The sequence below is a fragment of the Egretta garzetta genome, unplaced genomic scaffold (genome assembly GCF_000687185.1).
Source record: "Egretta garzetta isolate BGI_Z169 unplaced genomic scaffold, ASM68718v1 scaffold25, whole genome shotgun sequence".
NCBI classification, from domain to species: domain Eukaryota; kingdom Metazoa; phylum Chordata; class Aves; order Pelecaniformes; family Ardeidae; genus Egretta; species Egretta garzetta.
In genome coordinates, this window is record NW_009259800.1 from 4,041,348 (window position 1) to 4,068,667 (window position 27,320).

The 27,320-nt window shown below is 40.8% G+C and overlaps 1 protein-coding gene across 1 annotated transcript in view; it reads right to left on the bottom strand.

Moving 5' to 3' along the window:
* Positions 1-21,586: 21,586 nt before the first annotated feature.
* Positions 21,587-27,320, bottom strand: part of MAPK1 (mitogen-activated protein kinase 1) — a 19,149-nt gene continuing 13,415 nt past the window's right edge. Inside the window, 1 exon segment of the mRNA XM_035895363.1 lies at positions 21,587-25,636. The gene's annotated coding sequence lies outside the window, so the exon portion shown is untranslated.

A 27,320-nucleotide genomic window follows, 5' to 3' on the forward strand; every position in this document is an offset into this window, starting at 1 on the left:
AGGCTGCAGGGGGTGGGGGGAACACAGGGAACGCGAGGCGAATTCGCAGCCGAAGAGCAGCCGGCTCGGTTATGGCTTCGTCCCGGGGTGTTTTCAGAGGGGTTTTCGTGTGAAAGCGCTGTAATAAGCAGTGTAGGACTGCGCAGACTTTTTCTCGCCAGAGAGTATTTCTCTTCGATGTTTCTGCTGAAAGTAGGTAAAACCCTGGAAGATGACACGGGTCTGTTGAAAGTTCAGTGCTGTGGGAAAACCATTAAGAAAAAAAGCCCAGCTGGAGATCGGAAGGCAAAGAGTAGGATAGTTCAGAGTACTTGTTTCCGGAAGGGGAGAGGGAGCTCATTGCTTATAAAGAAAAAAATACACAGGTTTTAAGGTACAAAAGAGTGGGTTTGGAGACTAAGGAAACCCAAATATAACTCACAGGTAGTTTCTGAAGCATCTGAGGTCTGTTGGCAATGATCGTGTTTTCCTTAGAAAGTAAATAAAAGCTAGCCCCTAGTTTGTTTTGGCTGTACTCTTGTATCTCCAGGGGCAAAGAGTATAGAGATACAAACTGACGAAGCCAGTGATGAGGCTGTCATTTATGCTTTGTACCCAGAGGCAGGGCTCTTTTGTCATGCTGCATAAATGCAGCATAAATAAAATCTTCTTCGCCTCCTTTTCCTGTCAGTACTGACATCCTTCATTTTCCAAATCTTTATCAAGTGTTTTTTTTATCCAAGGGCCTTGGTACCTTGGAGAGTATTAGAGAAATAGAATCCATTACAATTCAGCTGGTGGCTCTAATCAATAAACCATGTGCTAGTTGATTTTATTCTGCCTATCCATTTTTTGAATATAATTCACATAATACATTTTTTGACGTATGCTTCTTTCTTCTTAATAGCAAATCAATGGTCACTCTTGAAGAATAGTGCAAAAAAGCCATGCTTGCACAATAAAGAAGAAACATGTTTTGGCGAAACAGCAGGAAACAAACATCTGAGAATATTTCCAGTAGGGCTTTTACTGCAATTTTCCCATTGTCTCTCTAGCTCCAGTGCCGGTAGCTGTAGCCTTGTGAAAGGGAGAAAGGCGATAATCCTCTTGACTGACTTAGCTACACTTCAGAGTACAGCAAACCAAGCTTCCCAACCCCGTTCCCACAGATGAATTAGATGAGGTGTATGATAAAGACGCACAACAAGATCATAACTGGAATGGAGAAAGAGGCAGGGATGTAGCATAGTTTAGCAGAGAAATTACATTAAATCTGAGTACATAAATCTGGAGGTGCTTCTTGAAAAAACAGCTCCAGCCTGTTAAAAGTTAAAAATATCCCATGAAGGGCTTTTACAAATTTTTAACAAGCTGTTTCTTCATTTAGAGGGGCCTGTTACTACTGTCCCTTAACAAGGTAGACTTCCTAGTCCATTTTTCTTTACCTTGTCAAAAGATACCTGACTGGATGGATGGCTGTTGTCATCTGGTATGATGATCTTACACCCTATTTATGCAGCTGCCATAGAGTTGCCTGTAAAAATACTCCTGTATGTATGCTTTAGAAGTAATTGCTTCGACCCTTTAATAACAGTTAATACTTGTATTGCATTTTACAGGTTCTAAGTACTATACCACGGTATGTTTACCATAGTTCCAACTTTTACCTTTTTGAGGACTAGGAAGGAGGAATATTAAACAATGAGCAGAAAGTCACGATAAAAACAACACTGATCTCTGCAGGTAGTCCTCCTGCCCCACGTAGCGAGGAGCCAGTCCACGTACAAGACTGACACCTTGCTGGTTCCCTGACACTGGTGGCAAAGCTTCCACCGTATTACACAACCCCTGAACCTCAAAGGCAACGATACCGCACATGCACAGTCCTCTTCAGGGATCACAGCTGCTCAGGGTGTCGCGATCGAGTGATGCACTGCTGCACAGGATCCCCCCATGTTGAAATGCGGCAAACACTGCAGCACCTTATGCTCTCTAAAGTCTTGCTGATGCTCTGATTCAGTACCAACTCGAAGAAGTGCAAACTTGGCATTACCAGTGCTGCTGTACATGCTTTTCTACAGATGTGAATGCAACATCGGGTTTCTCTCTTCTCTTTACCTTGAGAGACATGCTGTGATCTTGTGTTAGGAACTGACCAAGTTACACAGAAACAGGAATTAAACTCTGCATGAGGAATAAAAAGTTAACCAGCCATCCAATCCTGAATATAGAAGTGACTCTCCTTTTCAGAGATGACAAGATGGACAAGGGGGAGAAAGACGTGCCTGTCATTCAGTGAGGACAGCAAAGGATCCTGAAAGCTGAACAATGTTTCCATTGTTTTAACACAAGCTCTGCTTCTCCACTGAAAGATCCAAATGACAAGGACACTGAGGGTTTCTTTCTCTTTGCTGTTTGTTTCCCTAGTAACAAACACACAAGCCGCACTGTTAGAATACCATCCTTTTCTCTTTTTTTTTTTTTTTCTTAAGATAAAGACATGTCGAGGATGTATTCAGTGCTTTCAGTAGCAGGCTAAGGTTGCTTGTACGAATGAACCTCTGATACAGCATGATGTACTTGAAAGTACCGCGTGCAGTCTGCTGAGACAGTGAAATAACAAAACAAATAGCGTGGAAGAAATTAAACGCTTGCATCTCAATTTCTGTACTGTTTAGATTGCAAACTCTTAGGGCGAAGTCTGTCTTTCACAGTGCAGCTCTGATCTTGATTAGCAAAGCAGATGGCATCCTACTACTACTACTACTAAATCCTGTGTTGTGTCCTAATCATATCACAATCAAATTATCATCAGTAGTATAATGCACACCATTTTAATGTGACTGATTTTGACACTGACAGCTCTTGCCTTATGTTTTTGTTGTGAGCTCTGCATCATGAAACTTCTCTCTAAATATAATTCTGTAATAGGAGGGGGTGGTGTTGCTGTTTCTTGTTAGGGTTCTAATCAAGGTTATGGTCTGTAGTTCTGGAATTCAGTGGGTTATGGGAATTGGAGAGATGGATGCAGTCATTGCCCATGTGGTTTAGTACATGAGAAATAGAACTGGTAGGTGAATCCTATCCAAAAACATAAAAAGGCATTCTGAAAACAGGACAAACTCAAAACATGACAGGTAGAGGCAGGAAAGACCATTAAAGGTGTCTAAACTGAGAAATAATGTCAGGATCATTCCTTCCTCCGCTTCTTCAGGGTATGTTAAGTCTCAAAAGTCTGGAGACTCTAACCAAATTTAAAAAAAATTGATTGGTCTTAGAATTGTCAAGCTCCGTGTTCTCTGCTTTAGCTGAAAGAAGGAAGGATATTTTTTTAAACAAAAATAACTTTTTTTACATGTTTGCCACAAATGTGAGCTTAGTAATGAGGAAAAAAAAGAAAAAAGTGTGCTCTTCCCCATTACTCAGGTTTATAACATTGTATTCTCTGAAGTTCTCCAACAAAAAGAAATATGCGTCTATTTCTTGGGACGTGGCAGCAGCTGGCCAAAAGAGTGTAGTATAGAAATCACTGACAAAATTAATATCAAACTTCTCATTATATAATACGAGGATATAATATTATGCATTAATTGAAAAACTGCTTGTTGCTAGGTCATAGATTATACTGGTATTTGTCACAGCATATTTTAGTTATTTGTCTGGAAGTGCGTGTGTAGCGAGGTATTTCAGGTGAACAAATAAATGATTATCTTTTCTTTTGGAATGATTTTTGAAACCAGTAGGAGTAAGTATTAAATTGTACTACATGTGCCAACATAAAACCTGCAAGCCTACAAAAGATGCAGTGAAGCTGTTGCTTCAGTGGATCGAGGGATATCAAGCGATATCATCAGGTGTCCTGAAATACTTTGAGGTCTCAAGCTATCCTCAAGTGGGGAATAGGCAGAGGAATTTGTTTGGGGGCTATGGATCAAAAACGTTTATATCATGATTTTTATATGATGTAGACATCTGCTCATATACATATAAATGGATGTGAGGTCGAAAGAAGTCTGTGTCACCCAGCTCTAGATACCTAATTCAGCAGTGTATGTATTCTCTCTAATCAGGGGGCTGAAATATGCACCCCTAGAGGGTCATCTGTCATCAGCAAAATCCGAATTGCTCTTTTTATCCCTGCCATCTCTGTGGAAGTGCTACTTTTATCTCTTGTGTGACTTTTGAAATAGCAAAAACAGATGTTAACTAAACTTTTCTAATATTCAGACTGACAGATATACAAGTGTCCTACCTAAAGCAGAGAAGTTCACCAGGGAATTATCCAGCACACACGCCCTTCCAGCTTCAGCATGCCTTGATAGCTAGGTTAATTTCTTTTTTTCACCCCCAGAATTTGGTTTTATAATACTTAAATATCTACTTTCGCTAGAAAATCTGGACCTTTCACTGCAGGATAACAGTAGTAGGAGCTCATAAGAGTTTGGGTTTTGTTACATACTCCTTTTGGTCTTTAAATAAGACTATAGGGCCAACAAAAAGAATCATCTTGATATAAGCACAGTAATGGAAATGGTGATCATAAGAACAAGTGACAGCCATATTTATTCTTGAAAATTGTTTTTTGTACTAGCTAAGCTGTGGAGAGAAAAAGATACTGGATCCATGAAGTTCTGACTGTCTTCAAAAGCAGAGGCAGCTGCCGGGACTGCAAGCAGCTACTTGCCTAGTTCGGTAAGTAGGGAAGCCCTGCAACTGGTTGTTTCTGCTTTTCCTGCTATAGCTGCTGTTGGATTTGTAGAAAGGCTTTCAAGAAACTCAACAGAACAGACAACTGTAGTGTGTCTCTATATGTGTATATCTCTCTCTATAAAATTAACAACAGCGTTTTTCTCATCGGAGAATTTATATATCTGGCATATCTGGCACAGTCAACCAATTACAACCCGTAGAACTGTAGGATTCACAGAACAGGACCCAAAGGTGAGATACAGTCAAAATGAAGTCCTAAAATTGGGGACACAAGTGTCTTTACTCATTCTCGTATGCTTTAGATGGCTACAAAAGAAGATTCAGGACCAAAAAACAGTACCAAAAATACCTTGCTATTTTAATTAAAACTGTAGATTTAGACAGTGGTGTGAGCTGTACGTTGTATCTCTCAATCCTAACTCTCGAATTCCAAATCTTACTGTCTATGGGCAATCTACCTCAGGTTTCTCTTTATGGGAAATAAGCATAAGCATTTTACCTATCAAATACAGACTCACTTTGATAGTTAATGTTGTGAAAGCATACAGATGAAAAAGAGGATGAAGAATGGTAGGCAGTCTTAACATTTGTCTGTTTCAGAAGTCAGTATTTGGATTTAATTTCTGATTATGAAAGTGCATTGGTATAAATTATTGGACTGGACAAAATATGTCCGTGAGCTAGAGCCTAACCCAGCAGTTCTGTAACTTCCCCCTCATCTCTGAAAGAGTATTATTTTACACTGTCGCAAGGTCCTTTGGGGGCGGGGGGGGGAGTGTCTAGATCATATCCAAGGAGTGAAAAGACAGAACTATTCTGAACCCCTGGAAGTGGCTGGGTAATGATGAACATTGGAGAGGGCTTGGCTGTGCCTCCAGCAAGACACATGGAGACTGTAGACAAGAATCAGACTGCGCTTTACCATGAGGTTGGAAATGGCATCATCAGTTTTGCAGCTGTTACCCCTGGTAAGAAAATTACACAATACAGTGGAACACCAGAATCTCAATTTAGCATGCAGACAGGAGTGGCCACACAATAAACCAGCACAACAACACATACAAACTAATTGCACTTTATGAGGACTATAGTGTTCTAAAGCGCAAAAGCAAATGCTAGCATATATTGTCTGTATTTAGCAGAAAAGAAAGCAAAAGACACATTTCTTTACGGCAAAAGGAAAAGGTTGTAGAATAAAAAGAACTTCGTAAGCTTTTGAATGTACACATACATATTATAAAATCCACCTTTATATAGGATTGTCATCTGCTTCGTGCAGCTACAGACTCCTTGGCTGATGTTGGCCAGCTATTACTTACCTGAGAAGTTAAACCTGTGTTTTGTGAGCCCTAGAAAAGCAGAGATTAATTTTCTGTTGATACATGTTTTGTATAAACACATTCTGGATGTGCTTGCCTATATATGCAAAACAGTTGGCTAAAGGCAGGGATTCAAGCTTTTTCTGGTTTAGGTTTGTTGGTTTCTTTATTCCCCCCCCCCCCGCCTCCTCCAAGAGGTGTGTTTCTCATCTTAAAACCTAGACTTACATATCCACTCTCATTTTATATCCTCTCCAGATTAGGGCATCCAACACAAACATATTCTATCATTTCACAGATAAGTAGGGCCAAGGAGATTGCTGTAATCATGTGGCACAGCTCGCTGTGAGACAGAAGCAGTATGACTGTAGGTATTACTTGTCATTTAAACCAGAACATCCCTTAGGAAAACGTCCTAGAACATCCTGTCTCTACAAATTCTTAATTCCTTGTTCCAGTCATTAATTACTCGTTGACAAATATGTACATCTTATTTCTCCCTTGAATGTATTTCATTTTTTCTGTTTTTTCCTTCATCTGTGAGACTGAGGAGGCAACAGGACTCACCATAGAGCGAGTCATCCTTTTGAGTAATAGCTTTCTATAAAGAACATTTTTCAATTTCTCAGTTGTTTCTACATCTCTTCTCAGATCCTTCTCCAGGTTATCAAATTGTTTCTTGAACTGTGGATTCTGGCAGTGATTTTTGTCCCTCTCCAGCACAGGACTGTTCTTTGCCTATTTATCTGATGATCCTATCAGCCTGTTTGGTTAATTGCCCAACTGATTCTTCATTAGGACCCCCAAAGGCATTTCAGAATTGCTGTTCCCACTTCAAGAACATGAACACCTGCCTATTCCCACCTTTCTTTCTAAGCAAGGAGATTTCCAAAGTTGAAAGCCCATAGGAGCTCTGTAGAGAGGGAAACAAACTCTTGATGAGTCTGTTACCTTCCCCGAATTACAAACAGCATCTCAGATACATCAGTGACACTGACTTGAATTTTTTTTTTTTAAGGTGTAACGCCACTTTTAATAACTTACTGGGAACATATAGTAAAGTTTCTCTAATAGCTTAAATGCAAATTAGATTTGAAAATCACTGATGTTTAAGAGAATATAAGCAAAATGGACTTCTGGGAAGAGATAACATGGTAATTGGTCTAATAAAAATGTTAGACCACCCCACAGACACCATCTTATAGATGGTTTTAGACAATGATAGCTTATACTCTGCTAAGAAAATCTATTTTAATATAGTTAGCTATTTGAATAAACACTATATGAAAGATAAAATGAGGGCTACAGATGTTTAACTTCTGTCTTCTCTACAAGCGGTACCATTGTGCAGGTCAGATCTTACAAAAATATGCCCATTCCTAAGGTGAAAGGAGTGGGGATGTGACTGGCCTGTGCATGAATGCATTGACACTTTAATGAAGATTTCTGCTACTGAGAATCTTATTATAAGGGGAAAGCAAAAAAAAAAAAAAATTAGCTAACTGATGGTAAAAACATCTTCAGCTTGTTAGTGTTTTCTCCTGAACTGGTCCCAACACACCGGGCAAGTTAAAAGCTTGGCTACATTCAGGAGGGATCTTTTGTGGAGCATGACCAGCAGGTCACCTGGATTTTCTCAGAGGTGAATCAGAACACAAGTTTCCTTAGTAAAGCTATACTCTAGGAAAAAAAAAAAAATAGATACCTATTTTGATTAGGAGGATTGACTTCCTGTAGTAGCCAGCCTGTTGTTTAAAGGGCAGGGTAAAACCTCAAAGCATCACACTATTCTCTAGAATCATATAAAGACAGATAAAGACCTTACTCTTTTTTGCAATGTTGAGATGACTATACACAGTAAAAAATAATGTGGGCTATGGAAATTTTGTATCAGAGAAGAGCATAAATAAAGACTTTTATTGTAATTAGTGTGAGTCTAGTGTAACTTTGGAACTGAATGACGAGGAGACTGAAGAGGAGAACAGCAGTAATAAGAAGAAAACAGATGCCCTGTACCTGTCAGAACACAGGACTGTACACTGTAACTCGACACTGCAGGCAGGCCTAGCTGATCAATTTATTTTTAATAACTTACCAAAAACGTGTCTAAAAAGACTCTGGAAGGAGAACGTACAGAGCAACCCTTGTCTTCCTGTCCTGCTTACTGGGAATTTTACAGTTTTAAATTCACTGCGGTAGCTGCTAGAGCTGTCTCTGCTGTTTTATTACTTGTATTGATACACCCAATTCTGTAAGCTTAACCCAAGGGCCTTATTTGCCACCCTTTAATTTTTCCCTCCTCTTAATCTTTTCTTCTTTTCCTCAAGTCACTTAATTTCATAAATCCCCGGAGAATGCGGAAAAACTGAGTCTAAAGACTAGTTTTATTTAGTGTCACGAAAGAAGCATCACCAATTTTTATTTTTCTTGATCAGATTAGCTGCAAGAGTTTCATTTGTGGATTGGAATGATTTATATATGAACTCTGTACCCTAGCTACCGGATATTTCTGGTGCTTGTTTTCCTAGTGCTATCTCAGTAACTAAGTGAGAAGCGAACAATCCTCTTAAAGCTGCTGAAGGATTTAGAGACAAAATAGCATGTAAGGTTTTCTTCAATTGGGAAGATGTGCCTGGCACTGTACTGGCTCCATCTTGTGGCTAAAACTGTACTGATTTTTTTATAATGGGTTGAATCGTTTTACCATCATCCTTATATAAATATTGATAAATAAATGTGTGAACTTCCTTTATAACTCTTAGAACAAATGGGCTGAGTTTTTCTGGTAATAGAGAAATAGGGAGGCTGGTTAAAGACAAGATTAGCTCAAGGAATCGTTGCCTGTTTCCCTGCGTAACACTATCAGTCATGGGTTTTGGTTACATGCTCCTCTTTACTGTTAGCAAAGCCTCAGCCAGGCGTGGTGAGAACAAGCATCTGTCAGCGCTTTCTAACTCCAACCTGCAATCATGTTGCTCTTCAATATTCACCTGGTCTGGCCAGTGAAGTAACCTGCCGCTTAGCTTCAAGAATTGCAGTGAATTTCTACCAAGACATAAGCACAGATTGAATATTGTTCATTTTGGCAGCTTTTTTTTTTCCTTCTCAAAGCCAAATATTTTTCAGGTGGTTGTCATTAAGTAAAATGTTAGCATTTGAATGGAAGAAATAAGCAGATACATTTCAATCGACCTCTTGCCTGTAGAACTCTTCCTGCTGCCCCTGAACTGGGTGTGTATTCAGTAACTGCCCCAATTTGACTGCTTGACCACCAAAACCATGAACTCAGCATAGGAAAGGACAAAACACACAGCAGAAATTAGAGAAGGCCGTCAACACCTGGACTCATGGGCCACGTAGCTCAGCAAGTCCCTTGTTCATATCCCAGTTATGTGAGTTCATATTTTCATGTATAGCACAACTAAATATTTTCTTCAGACTGCAAAAAAAAAGTAAGGCGTTCACTTTTAGCACCTTCAGTGTTGGCAGCGGGAAGGCAGTGAGCTGACAGGGTGTACTGGATTTTCTGTTCTGTATCAGCTTGTATATTACTGGATGGAGCTTCTAGTGGTCACATTAGACATTGCATTCATCTCAAAATACTGCCAGAGATGCAAGATTGCAGAGATCAAGAGAATACAAGTTACGTTTCCAGAAACTGGTACAGAGTCGATTACAGGGTACGTGACAGGATAAGGCTAGCTGCACGTGTATTTGGCAGTCTTACTGTGAAAAGCATGTCCCCTGATCCATATGACGTGGAAACAAAGAAAGTGCCTGTTTCCAAGGAGTCGCAGGCCCCAGCAAAATACGTGTGGCAAGAGCAGTCTCTCTTGCTATGTCACAGAGAGCATCCATGATATCCAACAGCAAGTGACACAGCAGCCTTACCTTGTAATGCAAGTGCCAAGCTGGAGCACATTCCGTATCTAGAATTCCATTTTATATCCCCTGCAGATGTGCTCAAAAATCTGAAAATAAGCACAGGTTTGCAAGACAGACACATAGTGAATTAATAGTATCAAAGTTTCAGTCTTTCTGCTTTACATCATATGCATTTCATAAATCAAATATGCTCATAGCTGCACTACAGTTTTATATGAAGAATTCCTTCCTAGATTTTGTACCAAGAAAAATATTTGCATTAAATAGGCGTGCCACTTGGTCAGAAGGCACTATGCACACAGCACGCACACACTGTGCTAGGTACTGTGCCATACAGCTACTGAATACTTACTCTGTTCTGCTCTGGTTCTTGCGCGTTTGTCAAAATGTTTTCTGAGCCTGGGACAGTCACCAGTGTAGCTTGTAGCCCAGTGAGGCAGCACAGGGAAGAGGGCAGGAGGGGACTGGCGTGGCTGGGCTGTTGCAACTACAGCATGGGTAGCATTTTAAGCAACTGGAACAAGGGAAGGAAGCTCTAAGAGACTCTCTCACATCTGCTCGAGACAGCAGCATCCAGCACTAAGTATAAAAGTTACCAGGCGTATGTCATAGTGTGCAATGATGATTACTTAAAATAAAGACAGAGGTACTGCTGCTGCTTCATGTTCTGCAGTGCACCAAGGTAGAAGGTTGACCGGTAATACAAGGATGAAATGCAAATACTGCAATGCCATCTCAATCGGCATCTTAAGTTTTGGAGAGGTTGGCGCTCAGGTGTACCTTACCCATGCTGCCTAAGGGTCACAGTCTTCAGCAGCTTTTTCTCCATCAGTCTATTCCAAACAAGTTGCATCAACGCTGGCATACTGTGCAAAGTAACTGTCAAAGGTGTGCTTGTCCTTTGCTTTTTTGAACCACACTTTTCATCCTGGGTTTTGCTTTTGTACTCCCTGGTATCCCTTTCATGATCCTGTTCAGCCACACTTTTTTGCAAGAGCTTCAAAAATAACCACGTTCCAGTGCCTCATTTCTGGGGTATCTCAAACCTTTAGGCTCTAAAAAAAGTCACCTGAGCCCTCTGCATGTCTCAGTGAGGCACAGGACAGGACCGAACCAGCTGCTCCAGCAGGAGCACACAAGCACAAGTCAACGTGTAACTCACGTTTAATCATAAAAGTGATATCTGCTCTTCTGTCAGCGCAAAGAATTACAGAGCTGATAGAGTAACTATCTGAGGAGGGTGCTAAGTGGTGCATGGAAACCATTCCAAAGCCTTCAGAATAACTATCGGAACCAGCAAGATCCCCTGAGCATTAGTATCCAGAAGCTTCCTGCAAGACACTTTGCTGCTGCCACAAACGAGATTCTGCAATCCCTTGAATCTTACTACAAGAGAGAAATCGAGTCACATATAAGAGGGAGTTTAAAACACAGCAACAGTCTAGTAAAGTTAATTTTTCATGTTATCAAGCTACAATACTATTTTCTCTCAGTCCTTTATCTTGAATCACTCTTTTGGTACTTATGTCACTATGTATGAAGAGGGGTGGACGGGTACAGAGATGTGAAGAACAGCTTGTACAAAGTTTGACAATCATAACTAGCTTAATATTCATCATTAATATTTATATTAAGAAAGTACCCGATGTTTCACCTTGCTTCAGTGCTTCACTCCCTACCATGGTGGTGTGCTTTATTCGTAGGTGGTTGGACCCACACCAGAAACTGGGGAAAAAAGGGAAGAATGATCAAATCAGTCCCCACGCAACAAAATTTTCTTGTAATCCTCATCTCTACTGCCTTGACCAGTCATACTGCACACCCACTGTGAGACTCAGCCAGCTTAAACGCCCCCCCCGCCAAAACAAAACAAAAAACCAAACCTAAACCAAAAGAACCCCAAAACCTACCATGTAAAAACACAAATCCTTCACTAGCAGTTTCAGAGGTACATTCCTTCTCTAAACTGTCGCTAGGTTAGCCTTTGATAAACACGGGAGCTATAATTCTAGAGGATTTATACAATATTTTTCAGAACACTCTAGGCAGTAGTATTATAAATTCTGCTCTTTAATGATCATGTTTAACTGCCGTTCAGCAAGGTTTTTATTTACATAAACGCTATTCATGGCAACTTTCCACCAGCAGATGGCACAACTATAGACTGTAATCGTTCCACCAGTTCTACAATTACTGGAATAGGCAGGAGAGCTTTGAAGCACGTAGGTCTAAGCTTACAGTTATGCTTTTCCTTTTCCTTTAACAGCTTTTATTTGGATCTTCATGGAGGCAAGGTTTCTCGCGGGAGGCTGAATAAAAAGTATTATTACATCTTTTCTAGGGCCAATTTTATCTCTTTTCCCTCTCTGGAGACTATATAGACCTGTTGCTGAAAAAACTGAACTGTGGACAAAATTAATAGTGAATGTTACACAAAAGCACATTCTTTGCTCCCAATATCTTCCAGTCAAAACAGAAAAAAGGACGCTGTGAGGGGCAGTGCCCTGTATAGCATACAGGAACATGACTGAAGAATGGGTGAAAACAACAGCGAAAGGGTGCATTCCATGGCTAAATCTCTGACTTCATCAGTTACTGCAAAAATTAGCAACTTAAGGCATAAGTGAGTAAGAACTAAAGATCTACATTCTCCCCCTCTTCCTTGAGTAAGTCTTCTTCAGCAAACCACGCAGTCTGGCAGTAGTCCGGGTCACTGCGTCTTCATTGCTGTCAGCAGGGGTTGGGCCAGATGGCCTTTAGAGGTTCTGACCAACCTCAGTTTTTCTATGGTCACCATCATTAGCTTGGCGTACGTTTGGCAAAAGCTAGCATATAACCGTGAAGAATTACAGAAAGATCCCGTGATGGACTTCCTGCTCTCCAGCTAAGGCCGGGCATTAATCTGACCCTAGGACAACCTTAAAGTCTGAAAGGACTAAAGAAAAAAACCAAAACAATAAGAAAATAACTGATTACAGGAGACAACAAATGGAAAAAGGGAAAATCATTGCAAGAGGATACCAGGTAGAGCACCTCTGACTGCACCCGTTACTTCCCGAAGGAGAGAGGGCACTGGGTTAAGCCAATTTTTGGGCTGGGGTAATAAAATCAACACAGCATCAGAAATACCACCCCGTAGTGTTGTAACTTCTGCTGACTACCAAGCCCTGGAAGCTGACAGCCCGTGGCTTACTCACCAGCAGGATGCAGGCATTGCATTTGTAGGAGAGCATGAGCTGCGTTTACATTATCTGTTTTCTTCAAACTTTTTAGGTATTAGCTAGTTCTTCGCTGCCTAAGTAGGTGCAGAGAGTATACAGATGTATTTATTATCCCTGAACTGGCCATGCAGAGAGTTTGTAATTTTTACTAATTTACCTGAAGATTATTTTATTCTAGAGACGTTCCAGGGCACGGAAGGGTGCCCTCCAAAAGAAAAGCAAATAAAATTTCCCTCTGCTCCAAATTCAATTACAGTTAGCAGGTGGTAGCAAGGCAGGATCCCTCAAATGCAGCCACACTTCTTTTCACAGTCAAAATTGCTAGGTCTTCAACTGATTCAGACATTCAAGCAAAACTAAAACATACACATGCAAAATTTCAATAATTTAACAGAAAAGGTCATTATGAATCCATTCCCCATGCAAGTGAATTCCAAGGCAATGCTTGAATATCCTGAATAAGCACCTTAAGAGCTGAAATGGACTCTCCTGGTTAATTAATTGCTATCTTTGTTTGAGGAGGTGTGTGGCAATTTGCAGATAGAAAAGTTTATACAAGAAATGCCACAGGCTTCATTGTTGCTGCCCACCTCTCTGCCCACAAAACCGCCTGGGTTATAATCACCACCTTCAGACACTCTCTGTTGCACGCCCAAATTTCATTCATTCAAGCACATCGCTTCTGCAACATTTTTGTTTTCTAGTACCTGCTTCGGGGGGCCTCTTTTGTCAGAGATTCCATTCAATAGCTGTTTTATTCTGAAAAGGGTTGCATTTGTTTGGAGTATGTTTATTCTTTGAACTAAGTGTTTAGTTTAATATGCTTGCTGTAAATAAACTCAATTACCCCTTATGGGACCACAAGCTCCTGCTTCGAGAAACTGTTTGATCCACATTAAGTGGAACTGCTTCCAGATAAATGCTTCCATGTAGCATTTGCCTCTTAATTCACTTAAAAACCTCCAAAAGAATCAGGCTCCTAGAGACTGTAAGTAACAGTTGTGGGGAAGGAGATAGAAAGGGAAGGTGAAGAATTACAGGGGCAACTGAAAGCTGCAAAGCAGAAATAATATTGTATCCAGCCATTGAAAGTCATGAGCAACACTGAAAGGTCATTGCTTTCTCCCCTGATTTTAAAGGATTGATTTGCATGGAAAGCAATTTTCTTAATTACTTAAAAGTATGGAGGGAGTTGTGGTCAAAAATACAGCCATTAATACAGCCACTTTCTACAGACTACGACAGGCAACGTCTGAAGCAGAGTGGTGAAGGAGTCTGGCCCAACCGTTGGTTGTCCGCATCTTGAAAGCAGAGGGCAAATTATTTGTTCTCTGCTCATTTATTTGGCACTGTTTAAACTCTGAACATAGCTAACATTGCTAGACAGCATCACATTGCATTTTTTTGGCTGACTGGCTGTTTTTAAAAGAGCTATGACTTCTCTTACTCGCTTTCCCCCTCCTCGGTAGTTTCAGGAGGACTCCAAACTAGGTGTTGTGCAAGTGCTGCATGCCTGCCGCTGGACCGCTGTAGCCCGTCCCTTCCAATAGCTGTACTTGCACTGCAGATAGCTAGGACAATTATTTTTAAAAATGTATGCACAAAATGTTTGCTAAACCTGAGCAGTTTTCTAAAACCAGTTTCTTCTGCAATAGTGTGCTCTTGATGACTGTCACCACAATTCACAAGGCAAGCAAAAAAATCTGTTCTGATTTACCTCTCTGTCACCTGCATTGTACAAAACAAAGCGAGCACAGGCAGAGGTGCTTGCCAAGGTTTTTGTTACTGTCTTGCAAGGAAGTGTCAGCTGCCTAGCAAAAAACTCAACTCTGTAATAACTACCAACAGTTCTCACAAAAAAAAAAAAAAGAAAGAAAATAACTGATTTCAGAATTAAAGTCGGAGTGAACTCTGCTTCCAGGTGAACTTAAAGAGTGGAAGAGGGAGGAGAATCTAATTGGTCACAGAGAAGGCATCGACAAGCAACATCATTTAGTCTGCACCGACAGGAAAAACCATAGGATGAAGCCAGAGGGACAGGGAAGAGAGAACTGCAGAGGGCGATTCCCTGGGGATACCCCAATAGGAGGCAGAGCATCAAGGACCATGTGTGTGGAACAGCCAGACCGTGTGTGTGGAACAGCCTATCCCTCTGCTTCCCGTCCCACCCACCTGGCTCAAGCACGCTTTTCAAAAAGATCCCATTGCCATGGGGTAGAGTAAAGGTGGTTCATACCTGCATACACTAATACAGTTAAATGTAGCCTCGGGTAGTTGGGGATGACAAGTTGCTTATGCCTCCAGCACTGCAGAAAATTCAGCCATTTGAATATTTTCTTAAAGTATTCCATAGGACTGACTAAAACATTCAACCCCTGAAGAAAAGGCATGAAAACCCTTAAACACTGAGTTTTATCTACTGCTACACTGACTGATGACAGGCCCGCCACAACACACGCATACAGGAAGGCAAATTGTTCTGAAGAGCGTAAATCTGATTGCTAATTAGATCTCCTCAGGACTGTTTTCCAGAAGAGAAAGAGACCATTGTTCACAGTCGCATCCCCACCAGCTCCCGGCAGCGCTGCCTTCCCCTTTCTCCTGCCTGCACGCCCCTGGAGCCAGCCACACCGTGTTTGCTGCTCTGCTTCTGACAGCGCACCGGACACGAGGGGAACACAGCAGAGCAGCGTATCTGGATTTTTACCTAAAACATAGCACTTTGTGTTCTCTACACAGGTCAGACCTCTTCCACCACCTTCTCAACGGGACAGGAAACAGGTTAGAAACTTGCTAGAGCTGATAGGCCCCAAGGACAAAATGCCACCACAGCAAGTTTCCTAATCAGCTTCCAACCGTAAATAACCTCGCGTTCTCTACTTGCTACACAAATCGTGAGAGATATTTACATAAAAATGTATTATTGCTCCACTGACAATCAGTTTGACACGTGTTGATTTGCTGTCATCTGGCAAATTACGTTGTAAAGTTACTGCCTGGAAATAATTGCAGGCAATGGCGTAGTCGCCTGGAACTTGCTACCGGGACCAGATTGCCGTGGAGGCCAGTCACCCAAACGTTTCTTGTAAAAAGCACAGACACCGGCTTTATAATCACCGAGTGCAACACACAGGTCCTTCAGGAAAGCACGGTTAAGATTTACAGCTAAGGTCACATCACACATTTACAGAGCAGCACCACAAATAACTTGACCATGTGTTTACAGTAATTTTATTTACAAGTTACCACATGACACCTGTAGTACTACAGTTTTTGTAACACCATTAGCAGTAAAATAAGTCACATCTAGGAAGAGTAGGAGGCAGCAAAGAAAAATTTGCACAGAGAATGCAGAAAAGCTGTTCGGTTATAACTGAAAGTAGGTATTTTTCTAGACTTTGAAAGCGAGAGGGAATATACATGTAGAGAAGAGCAAGTTCTTCAGCCCTGTTACTTCTACAGCATGAACATTCTTGTACAGTCACACTTTAGTATGATGAATACTATACACTAGCAGCCAAATGCCAGTGGTGGGGAGAGAACTGTCTTAATATCTTGCCCTTTTGAGCACCCAGAAAGGAAAAACAAAGCTTCCCTCGTTTAAGGGAAAGTTATCCAGGGCTGGTTTCCTTGCAGAGCCAGTAGCACAGAATCGCTACCGGGGGGCCAGGAGGGACAGCACGTAATGACTAGAGAGTTCCCATGCATTGCATATTGCCTGCGCGGCCTTATCTGGTCTCGAGTTAAGTAGTTGGTGAGCAAAACCAGTTGCAGCATTCCACAAGTCTTTTTATAGTGCCGTGATCTAATAAGGCTGAGCATAGCTTAGCAGAATCCCAAAATCAAGCAGAGAAAAAAAGCCCTTCCAGTCTCATAATCCTTGGCTCTAACGATGCTGGTGTTGAGCCTGGGCCTTTCTCAAGAGGTAAAAATGCAGAGGAGCAATTCTGGAGAAACACTCTAGCTCTAGATGTGTTCTGGTGATAAGACTTGGAAGAAAGTAAGCTTAATGCAGCATCAGATGCAACCCTTTTCTGCTTCAAAGTACAGCAGCAGCTTCCAGAAAGCACACAGGGATTATTCAGGACCTTCCCCCTAACCCCCAGGACATCTTTAATAGCCTGGAGCAACCATCAGCGCACACGATCCATGCTAGTGGCAACCGCTGGAAAGACAATGAAAATAAAAGCTGCACAGTAATAATTATTTCCACTAACTACACACAGGATATATTGCTTTTGGTACAATGCCATTTATTGTCACAAGAAGAAAGCCAGTGATTAAGTTGAGCACACATGAATTACGCAGACCTTTGCCATGCTGGAACAACAGCGTATTATGCTTAGAGAAATCTCACCAAGTCAGCTGTAAAAACAGCCCAATACAGTTCTCCCAAAATACCAGACATACCCTCAAAAACAAGTTTATAAATTAAGTTTAGCTACAAAAGAATGCTTAAGAAATGACCACAGGGTTTTTTTCCCTTAATCTCCACACTTTTGCCTGGAGCGCTGCGCTGATGCGAGAGCAAACACAGAATTGGAACATGGAGCTACAGTGACATCAACAAATTCATTGAAGTATTTCTGAGTAAGCTGGCCTGCAGAAGTTTGTGTTCCCTCCACATCTGTCGCATAGCTATTCAAAAAGCCTGCAGAAGTATATACATGTACAAAAACTAACAAAAAGCTTTTTAAAAACACAGAATGCATTAAAAAGTCTAAAGTTTGAACTCTTGAGTCTGCGATGTCTCAGCAACAAGTGAGAGCATTTGTGAGTTTTAACACTTCCAGGACTAGAGAAAGGTTTTTTAGGCAAAATTCCCTTTTAAGTACTAGCTGTTGAAATGAAAGGTGAACTAGGAGCAAGGCTTGACTAAAAACACCTTCCCCTGAATTGCTCAGCTAACTTGTGATATAATTGGTTCAGTGACTCTCAAGTTGAAATTCTGAATATTCAGCATTTTGCATTTGCAGTTTTAAGGCAGAAAAACATCTTCACAACAAGCCATTTAGTCTTGGATCTAACAAAAAACCCCACCAAACCCAATCCTAAAAGGTGCATCTCACATCTGTGAGTAATAACAAATTTTAAAAATGTCTATGGCATTCTCTTACAGCTTTGGGTTGTATTTTTTTTTTGCTAAAAAAGCCTGAATTTTGAAATCGTTTTCAGATGTGCTGAAGCATGCATCATGGCAAGAGAGACTAAAATGTTCCATTGTTATTTCTGGGTTGTGTATTCAAGGTCAGCATTAAAATTGTAAGGTTGCTATACTGCGCAACGCCGTGGTGCCATCCCGGGCACTGCAACGACTGCCTGCGGGAGAGGAGCTGCTCCGCACTACCCAAGTTTTCTCCGAAAGCCAGCGGCTGTAACCAGGGTCCAGCACAGCTGCGTCCTTGGCTCAGCTTTACAGCAGAAAAAAAAAATAATAAAAAAGCAAACGGAAGTTGAGCTGTGAGACTGTAGGTGATCTACAGCCACGCAAGACAAAGGAAAGTAAGAACAAAGAGGTGAAGTTGCCAAGTCAGCCACAGTAGTCAAAGGACTTTGGAGAAAAAACCCAACGTGGAAAGCATAAAACCCTGAGGAAGAGAAGCGTCGCTGGAAGACAGTAACTCAGCGAGATCTGAGGTCAGCCCATCCAAGCCACACCAGGAGGAGACACGGAGAAGCAGCACTGCAGTCGACAGCTAATTCAGTCGAGCATCACACACTCACAGAAAGACTCATGAGGTAAACGAAAGTAATTTTTTTAACTTTGCATTTTTAGATGAGAAAACGCTGCAAACCCTACATACTGTCAAGGTGCTTCTTGCTCTTGTCTGGGAAATCCGAACTAGAATACTTCAGGGCTCCTTTCTTCAGCCTTCATGTTACAAACACAAGCTATCTCTGTACCAAGTAGAGCGAAAAGCTGGATCATACATTTCTCTGCCACACTAAATTAAATGGAAGGATCTTAAGGAAAATGAGCTCCGTGTGTGTGTTGAGAGGAAGATGAGAGGCAATTTTAGGGAAGGAGCAGGAAGCTTTCGGTATCCGCAAGGTAAAGATTTAGAGTAAAAAAACCCAAAGTTTGAACAGGAGCTGTTGGACTTTGGGCCAAGGTTCCCAACAGCAGCAAAGTCACCCACTGGAACTGGGTTTCATGCCACATCTCAGCCACAGGCTTTGTTCCTTTGGGTTCCTTACATCTACTTGTGTATTGCCTTCCCAGAAACCCACAGGCAGTTACTGGTCACACGCTGTGCTTCCAACAGGGAGAGGCTGAGGGCACCTTCCAGCCTTCTTGCTTACCTCCTCGCCAGATTTACATCAGTTTAACAGGATCAGTAACCTGTTGTTTACCATCAGAAAGCTCACGAATCTTATAGAAGATTTTTGGAACAACCGGGACTTGTTTAGACTCACTTTGAATAGAGAGACAAAGAGAAAAGTAAACTGTCGAAAACAAGATATACTGAAAAAGCAGGCAGAGGTCTGGGAAGTCATCAGCACGAGTAATTTATAAAGGGGGAAGACAGAGGGGTTACAGAGCAATCCTTGTATCTGACTTCCAAGATCGGCCTTCGCATGGACACCGCGTGAGCAGGGCTGCATTTCTGACAGCGGATGTGAGCACTGGCCACCCCTAGCACCTGGCAGGGCACCAGGATGGTGCTCTGCAGACTCACGGAAGCTGCCTCTGAACTGGAGTTCAAGCTCTAGAACTCTTCTGAAGCCAAATGAAAAGTTTCACGGGTGGCAAAAAGACACATCAGAGCAAGATACCCACCAAGAGACATGGCGGGTACTGATGCCATGAAGTTTCTACGTCTTCTACATGCCTCAAATGCTTTTCTTATTTTTTAAGCATGTCAAGTGTTACATATGTGCAATTTAATAGAAAGAGTTACTGAAAATGAAATGCATGCAACGCAGAAGCTGGCATCTTTGATCTGCAGAGAAAGTCCCAGGGTCAGAGCTCTACAAAGCTTGATGCCGTCAAACCTACGTGAGTGTCTCTTCCAGTCAACAAGGCTGGTACTCAGAAGTAGCTCCTCACAAGCCTGCACGAGCGTTTGAGCTCACGGCCTTCCCCAGCACAGGCATTTCAGCTTCCAGAGCATCCAGGGGGCTCTCGGGGAAATGGGCCAGCCCACAAACCACAAGCCCACACCCAGACCCAACCTCTGCAGTCTTTGACTCTAAGAGTGCCCGTTGTACTTGAAGCTTACAGATGGAGAGGATCAGCACCCAATTCTGGTGAAACAGAGGAAATACGCATGATGTTTCAAACTAACCCTACTTAACCAAGGATTAAAGAGCGCTCAGTCAATCAGTAACTTGTCAAAACCTCCGCTGAGACAAGCTGCGGTGTGGTTCTACCTTGAAGTAACTCACTGAAGTACCCAGTATTGTGAGTACAGCATCCTGCTAGAGGGAAAACAGAAAGCCAGAGGCAGCTACAGTCAACAAAACAGTAAGAACACACATAAACCTAGCTATGGCAAAAATGAAATCCTGTAATGTTCTGGGAGGAAATTACATACTCTGCTGTGAAAGCCGAAGAGTGGACGGAGAGATGAATTTTGACAAGCCAATTCTCGTAGTTGTGACAGACCTGTCAGTTACGGCTAAGCTCTCTTTAGCATCAGGTCAACATTTTCTATGTTTTCCTATTAATTAGAGAAGGTTCTAGCTGCCATTATCCAACCACACCTTTTAGGAGTTCAGTTCTTTGGCGCAGTCTGATTTTAGGCTGCTTAAAAAAAAAAAAAAAAAAAAAAAAAAAAAAAAAAAAAAAAAAAAATCATTAAAAGCCCATTGCAGTGATGTAAGCTTACTTGCACTGCTCCCAGAAATCACACGTTTCAAACCCTTGGTGTGAAAAAAAACTATCTGTAGTAAAATGAAAACATTTGGTCTCTAAGGATCACTCAAGTAATTATTCTCAAGATTTCACGGGAACAGGGCGATAGCTAGATGAGTATCAGTACGAAGTGTCAAAAAAGCCTGTGAATCATCAGATACACCGGGATCTCTTTGCATTCCTCTGCTCAACAGTTCAAAATACCGATGATTTCCTAACTGCCTTGCACCAAAGAGAAAACATTTCTGCCTGCCTATAAAGAAACTTCACCTGCGTTTTTCTGGATGGCTTCCCTAATTGAATTTCAGGCTGGTACAATCACAGAGTGGAACAAGCGCACTGGAGTATTTACCAATATTAAACGTAGGCTACTCACTGCTGCGGCGGTCAAGTGACAGTCCTTTTGCAGATACGCTGATGCAATACCCAGCGGTGCATTTATGGTCTCTGAAACAGCAGTTCACTTGAAAGCAAAATTCCAGTCGTTCTATATACGCACAGTACTATGCTGATTTGGTAATACAGGGACACAATTTAATGATTTTCTTTGCATTTGTTTTTACAAGATTCAGATGCCAAAACCAAAACAGAACATTAAGTTACCTGATTTAAAAAAAAAAAAAGAAAACCACATACGTTTACAACATCAAAAGAATAAGACGAAATATAAACCTTTGCTACTTACAATTGATCTATACAGATTAACCAAATCACAAATCTGTCACAATATAAACGTTTAATTGTTACAGTGAATAAGAACATACAGAAAATGATTTATTTTTTTTTTTTATAAAATCTTCCTTTGCTTTTTTACTTTAAACTTACCATTAACTAAATTAGCTATGCAGGACTTGTGGGGTACATGACTAAGAAGGCACCAACAGTACAAAGCAAAGACAAAGCAGTTTGAGTATTTTAAGAGTGCTCTACACTGATACAACACAAGAAAAGGCAACAATAGTAAGTAAACCAGCTGCAACCTTTAGAAATTTGTTCTAGATTTACAAAGGTAGCCCAACTTTTACATTTCCTCCAATGTTTCACTTAGTTTGATCACAGCACATGCTACAAAAACCATTGTAAGCTTCACTTTACTAATGTGCACTTTTCACTAATTTAGTGTCTTGATTTCAATTGTTAACTAAACCATTTTGAACCACAAATGTATTTAAAACTTAGTAAAAGGATTGTTTGGACTTTTTTTGTTTAAACCACTGCATTTACAAAAATAGTTCCCCTAAAATCTGGGATTGCTTGAAGACATTGCTGTACAAATATAAAAGTACTATGCAAGGGACCAAATTAATGAGTAAATGGTGTGTATGTATAGGCCTATATTTATACCATATCACTGTGCTGTAACAACACAATAAATTTATCAATAACCAAGGACTATATAAACTACACTAACATAAGCAAATATATATTAATAAAGTTTAAATCTATAGTACAGTTGCTCAGCAAACAACTTCGACATGGTATAAATATATCATAGCATATTACAGTGGGCAGCAACAACAGGTTTTTCTTTCTCTCGTTCTGCAAGGCAAACCGTGCTCAACTCCTTGGGTTTCGTTTGGCCACTGCCGAGTTACGTCATCACTGCTACTCCTGACAGCTCCTAGCGCACCACACCGCTCAGCCCATGTAGTGTGTTGTACACTTCAGATCTGATAGAACGTGGGGTTTTGATGAGGAAGAGTCTGGTGACAGTCAGGACAGCAGAGGAAGATGCTTATTTGCCAAAGCATCCATGAGAATTTGATGTTTGCATATTTTTCTTCAGCTGTAAGGTTGGAATGTTTTTGACAGTGAACTGTTTACATTCCTTATTCCCAAAACATCTTTACCATGAAATATGCATGTTACTTCCATTAAGAGTTGCTGTTCTCCGCTCTAAAATACAAAAAACTACATAAAGAAAAAAAAAAATCAATGTAAAAGGATGAAATAACTGACCTAACACAGTGTTGTTATAGGCACCTTCTTTTAAACTGTTTTCAAAATCTGACAAAAAAAAAAAAAATCATGCTTCTGCATTTGATGCATCAACAAATTCAACCCAGCAATGTTTGCGGAGTTCAGTAGAAGACTGATGAACGTGGTTACTGATACCGATGGATGCCAATTGGATTCACCAAGAACAGCCAAGGAAGAAAGCCCGACTGAAAGCAAACCCTGGGCTTCTCATTCTGAGAGACAGAATGCAAGGGTAAGCCTATACCTCCCCAAAACCCCAAAATTAAAGAAAGTATTAAAAAAAGAATTGGGAAAGAGAAGGATGACATAAGCTGCCAAAGTTCTTCCTTAATAAATTAAAATGGAGGTGTTACAAACTATTTTCAGTAACAGTCATCTTTCCAACCATGCCAAAAATGATTCCTGTAGTAAGATGATCGGACAAGTAGCAGAGATTCTAGAAATATTTCAACTTTTCAAAACTGAGTGAGAAAAGCGTTTTGGTAAAGATGTGTAGAAACGTCAAGACAGGTTTCTACACTGGTATCAACAGTCAAGTGCATATTTCTATAGAAATGTTTTTAGCATAGGTTCCAGACCATGATTCAACGATCACTTGTGCAGTGTCCTGACAATGCTCCTAATATGTTCCCCGCAACAGAGATTTCTGTACCACAGGAACTTCCTAATAGAAAATGCCCTTTAAATGATGAACCCTTGCTTATTAAAAATTAGTTTTGGCAGACTAACACTTAAACTTAAAGGAAAAAGAAAAATCTGAAATGGAATCTTGTAAGCACCCTTATCTATTGAATTCTAAGTTAATGGCTTTCTAGATTTCTTTGAGAAGCAGACTAAATGGTATGAGGAAGCCTGGAGTTATTAACCAGCAAGCATCCTTATATACTACAGTAGCAATTGAACCTGATTTCCATTCAAACGCGTTACCCAAGAGGAAACCAAAAACTAATTCTTAATGTTAATGTGAAGATATAAGATTTAAATTTATTTCCAGGAATTACAAGTGCATTTTGTTCATATTAGCAAGCAGTCTTTATACAATCCATTCTTCACTGCTGCCAAAATAAAATGAGAAAAAGACAGCAGAGATATGAAAAGCTAAAAATAGAACTATTTTTCCTAAATTATTTGTTGAATAGCATTTCAGTTGAACACAACTCAGAGGTAACAATAGATTATTTTTTTTCTCAATCATAGGCATGTGGCACTTAGACAATCATCTTTGCACAGAAAGCTTTAACAGTCATGCGAGGGCACAGTAATTATTTTAAACAAGGCAAATTTCTCACCACAGAGAGCAGTGGGGAAAGAAAAGGAGGCACTGCACTGGAACATAACACCTAGTAAACTCCACATTATACAATTTCAGTAACAAATACTTGAAAAGATCGTTAAAAGGTATACAATTTTAAACATTATTTAGTGCTAGCTTTGTTTGGTTGTCCTAACTCAGCATTATCAGAAAAGTTTGATAGTACTTGACAACAGAACAGTACTTCATGTCACGAGCTCATGGAGGCTTGATTACAAATCACCATAGTGTAGGTTGCAAGAAATGAACTTGAGATGCTGACATGCTGTAGGAGCAAAAGTAAAATCAAACTTTCTCATTTAAAGATGCAGTGTTCCTCTCTGCAAAAATTCTGAATGTCAGTGATCAGATTCAAATGTAAAAACTACCAATCCTCACTTGAAGCATTTCATTGGTATGCAGTATGTAGACTGAGTTTCTTAACATCGTATTTTGGTTTCTCGCTTGCCACCACATGCGGATGCCTTTCACAGAGAAAAGCACTCACCATTAGGTCATCATGCCAGTATGTTCTTTGTTAATCTTCCACCACACGGTGAGTAAATAGAAGTTGGCGAGCTGCCACTCGTTCTCTTTGCACAAGTCTTATAAACGCTACGACATGGTATGAACTTTGGAAGTACTATGCCACCAGCATGGTTAAACTTTAAATGATTTCTTTTAGAAAAGGCAGGGAGAAAAAGGTACAAATTTTATCAATACATGGAAAAAATGTTTCTTAGATGAATTCAATTAAGTTGGGTTCCTATGTGGCTCTTACGCTGTATAGAATACCTGTATGTACAGCACAGGACACCCAAACAAGTGCATAAGCAAGATTAACATGAACACAACTTATGCTGTAATCCATAGCATAATGGTATAAACTCCGCTGGATGCTAACCATTTCTATTTAAAAAGGAAGTGCAAAAAAAATCTGGGATGTCACTGACTTAAAGTGCCCTGAATAGTAGCTTTTCTAAAAAAAATGCCAGCGACTTCAGTAAAGTCAGAAAAACATAGTTCATGGTGTAAACTTCTTACAGGTTAATGAATTATCTTCTTGGACATTGATCCAGGAGTGAAAGGAACCACTGCATCTTTCAAACCAGAAAGCAAGCAGTTAAAATACGGCCAGCAGTAGGTGCACTTACAGTACAGTACTGCAACAGGTCAACAATGGGCATTACGCATAGGAGTGTCAATTACAATTCTTCAGGCTTAAAAGATTCATTGAAAGCATGAAAAGCCAAAACTACCAGGAACTGCCCTCCTGAATGGCTCAAAGGAGTTAGTGGATAAGCTGAGAGAGGCCACAAGACATGACCAACAATAAAGAACTGGGAAGAGGAACAGCAACGTTTGAGCATGCCCAGTCCTTTAAGTCCTTGTCCTACAAAAAAGAGCAGAGACATATTTCAGTGAAGAAAGTTTTATCATCGCCTTTTAAAACAAGCATACTTCCCTATTGCTACGCGTGACATACACTGTGTCCACTGTGAGTCAGAGACAGCAGTCCCAATATATGTTATAAAAAAAGTCAGTGAATATCAGTGCATTACATTTTAAGTTAAAAGTATAAATCTTCAAAAGACTAGGAAGATTAATCACAGCTAATGAGTGAAGTACATTATTTGGTCATCTGAAGAATCTGTTACTTTCACATCGCTTCTCAATTCCCAAAACTGCAGTCAAGGGAGGAGATTTGAATCTCAGGGAATCACACACTGAGAACAGCTAGCTGATCAAGTACGGGGGTGCAGGGGCAGGAGAAACTCACAGGAAGGGACTGTCACTGCCCATTTTAAGGCAACTCCTGGGGATTGGCCTTCACTAGGATGTCAACTACTTACGTTTGAACTGCTGGGGTGTGGAACAGCTAATAATTCTGAATTATTACACACAAATGACTAGGACAAATTACCAGCATATCATTACCAAACTGAGTATGATATTTAAATTTCAGTATCACGTCAGCCAAATCAACTCTTCGTAGTAGCATTTAAAGGCAACATTTTTAGCAAACAAGAAATTTCCGTTAGCACCGGATCACTGGTATCTTTATCCCTAATCCCTTTATCCCTTAATCCCTAATACAACCTAGGTAAGCATGGTCTGGGCAAAGAGGCAAGCAGGAGAGATCATAAACTACGATTTACCAGTGTTAGCTATTCGCTCTCCCCTCCTTCATACTACAGCCTGTTAGTAACAGGTTTCATCTTACTCCTAAAAAATTATGTCATTTTCTTCCAGAATGTGTACGTGTACTGCTGGTGCCTCTTGTACAGAGTCAGCTTTAGAGAACACGGATGGGAAATAAGCACCGCACATATTACTGTGTCCCCAGCCCAATTCTATGGGCAATGCCCAGCTAACAATAAGAGTGAGATGTGTGAACCTCAGATTTACCCAACTTTAATAATTAAAATAGTTTCTTTCAAATGTTAGCAAGTAAGCTTAAATAAAGAAAATACAGTATTTCTAAAGATCAAAATTACTTCATTTGTAAACTTCTATACATTTGAATATTCAAGCCAGTGGCAACAGAAGTTACCCTATTGTGCTGGTTTGGGTTGGGGTAGAGTTAATTTTCCTCATAGTATGGGGCTGTGTTTTAGACGTGTGCTGAAAACAGGGATGACAACACAACATACTGCTAATACAACACGTGATAATTCATTACTGCTGAGCAGGGCTTACACAGAGCCAGGGCCTTTTCTGCCTCTCTCCCCACCCCACCAGTGCGAGGCTGGGGGGGCACAAGGAACTGGGAGGGGACACAGCCAGTGCAGTTGACCCCAACTGACCCCAGGGATAGCCCACACCACATGGCATCATGCTCAGCACAAAGCTGGGGGGAAAAGGAGGAAGGGGGGGACATTCAGAGTGCTGGCGTTTGTTTTCCCCAAGTCACCGTTACACATGATGGAGCCCTGCTTTCCTAGGGATGGCTGAGCACCCGCCTGCCCACGGGAAGAAGGGAATGAATTCCTTGCTTTGCTTTGCTTGCATGCACAGTTTTTGCTTTCCCTAATGAACTGTCTTTATCTCAACCCACGAGTTTTCTCACTTTTACT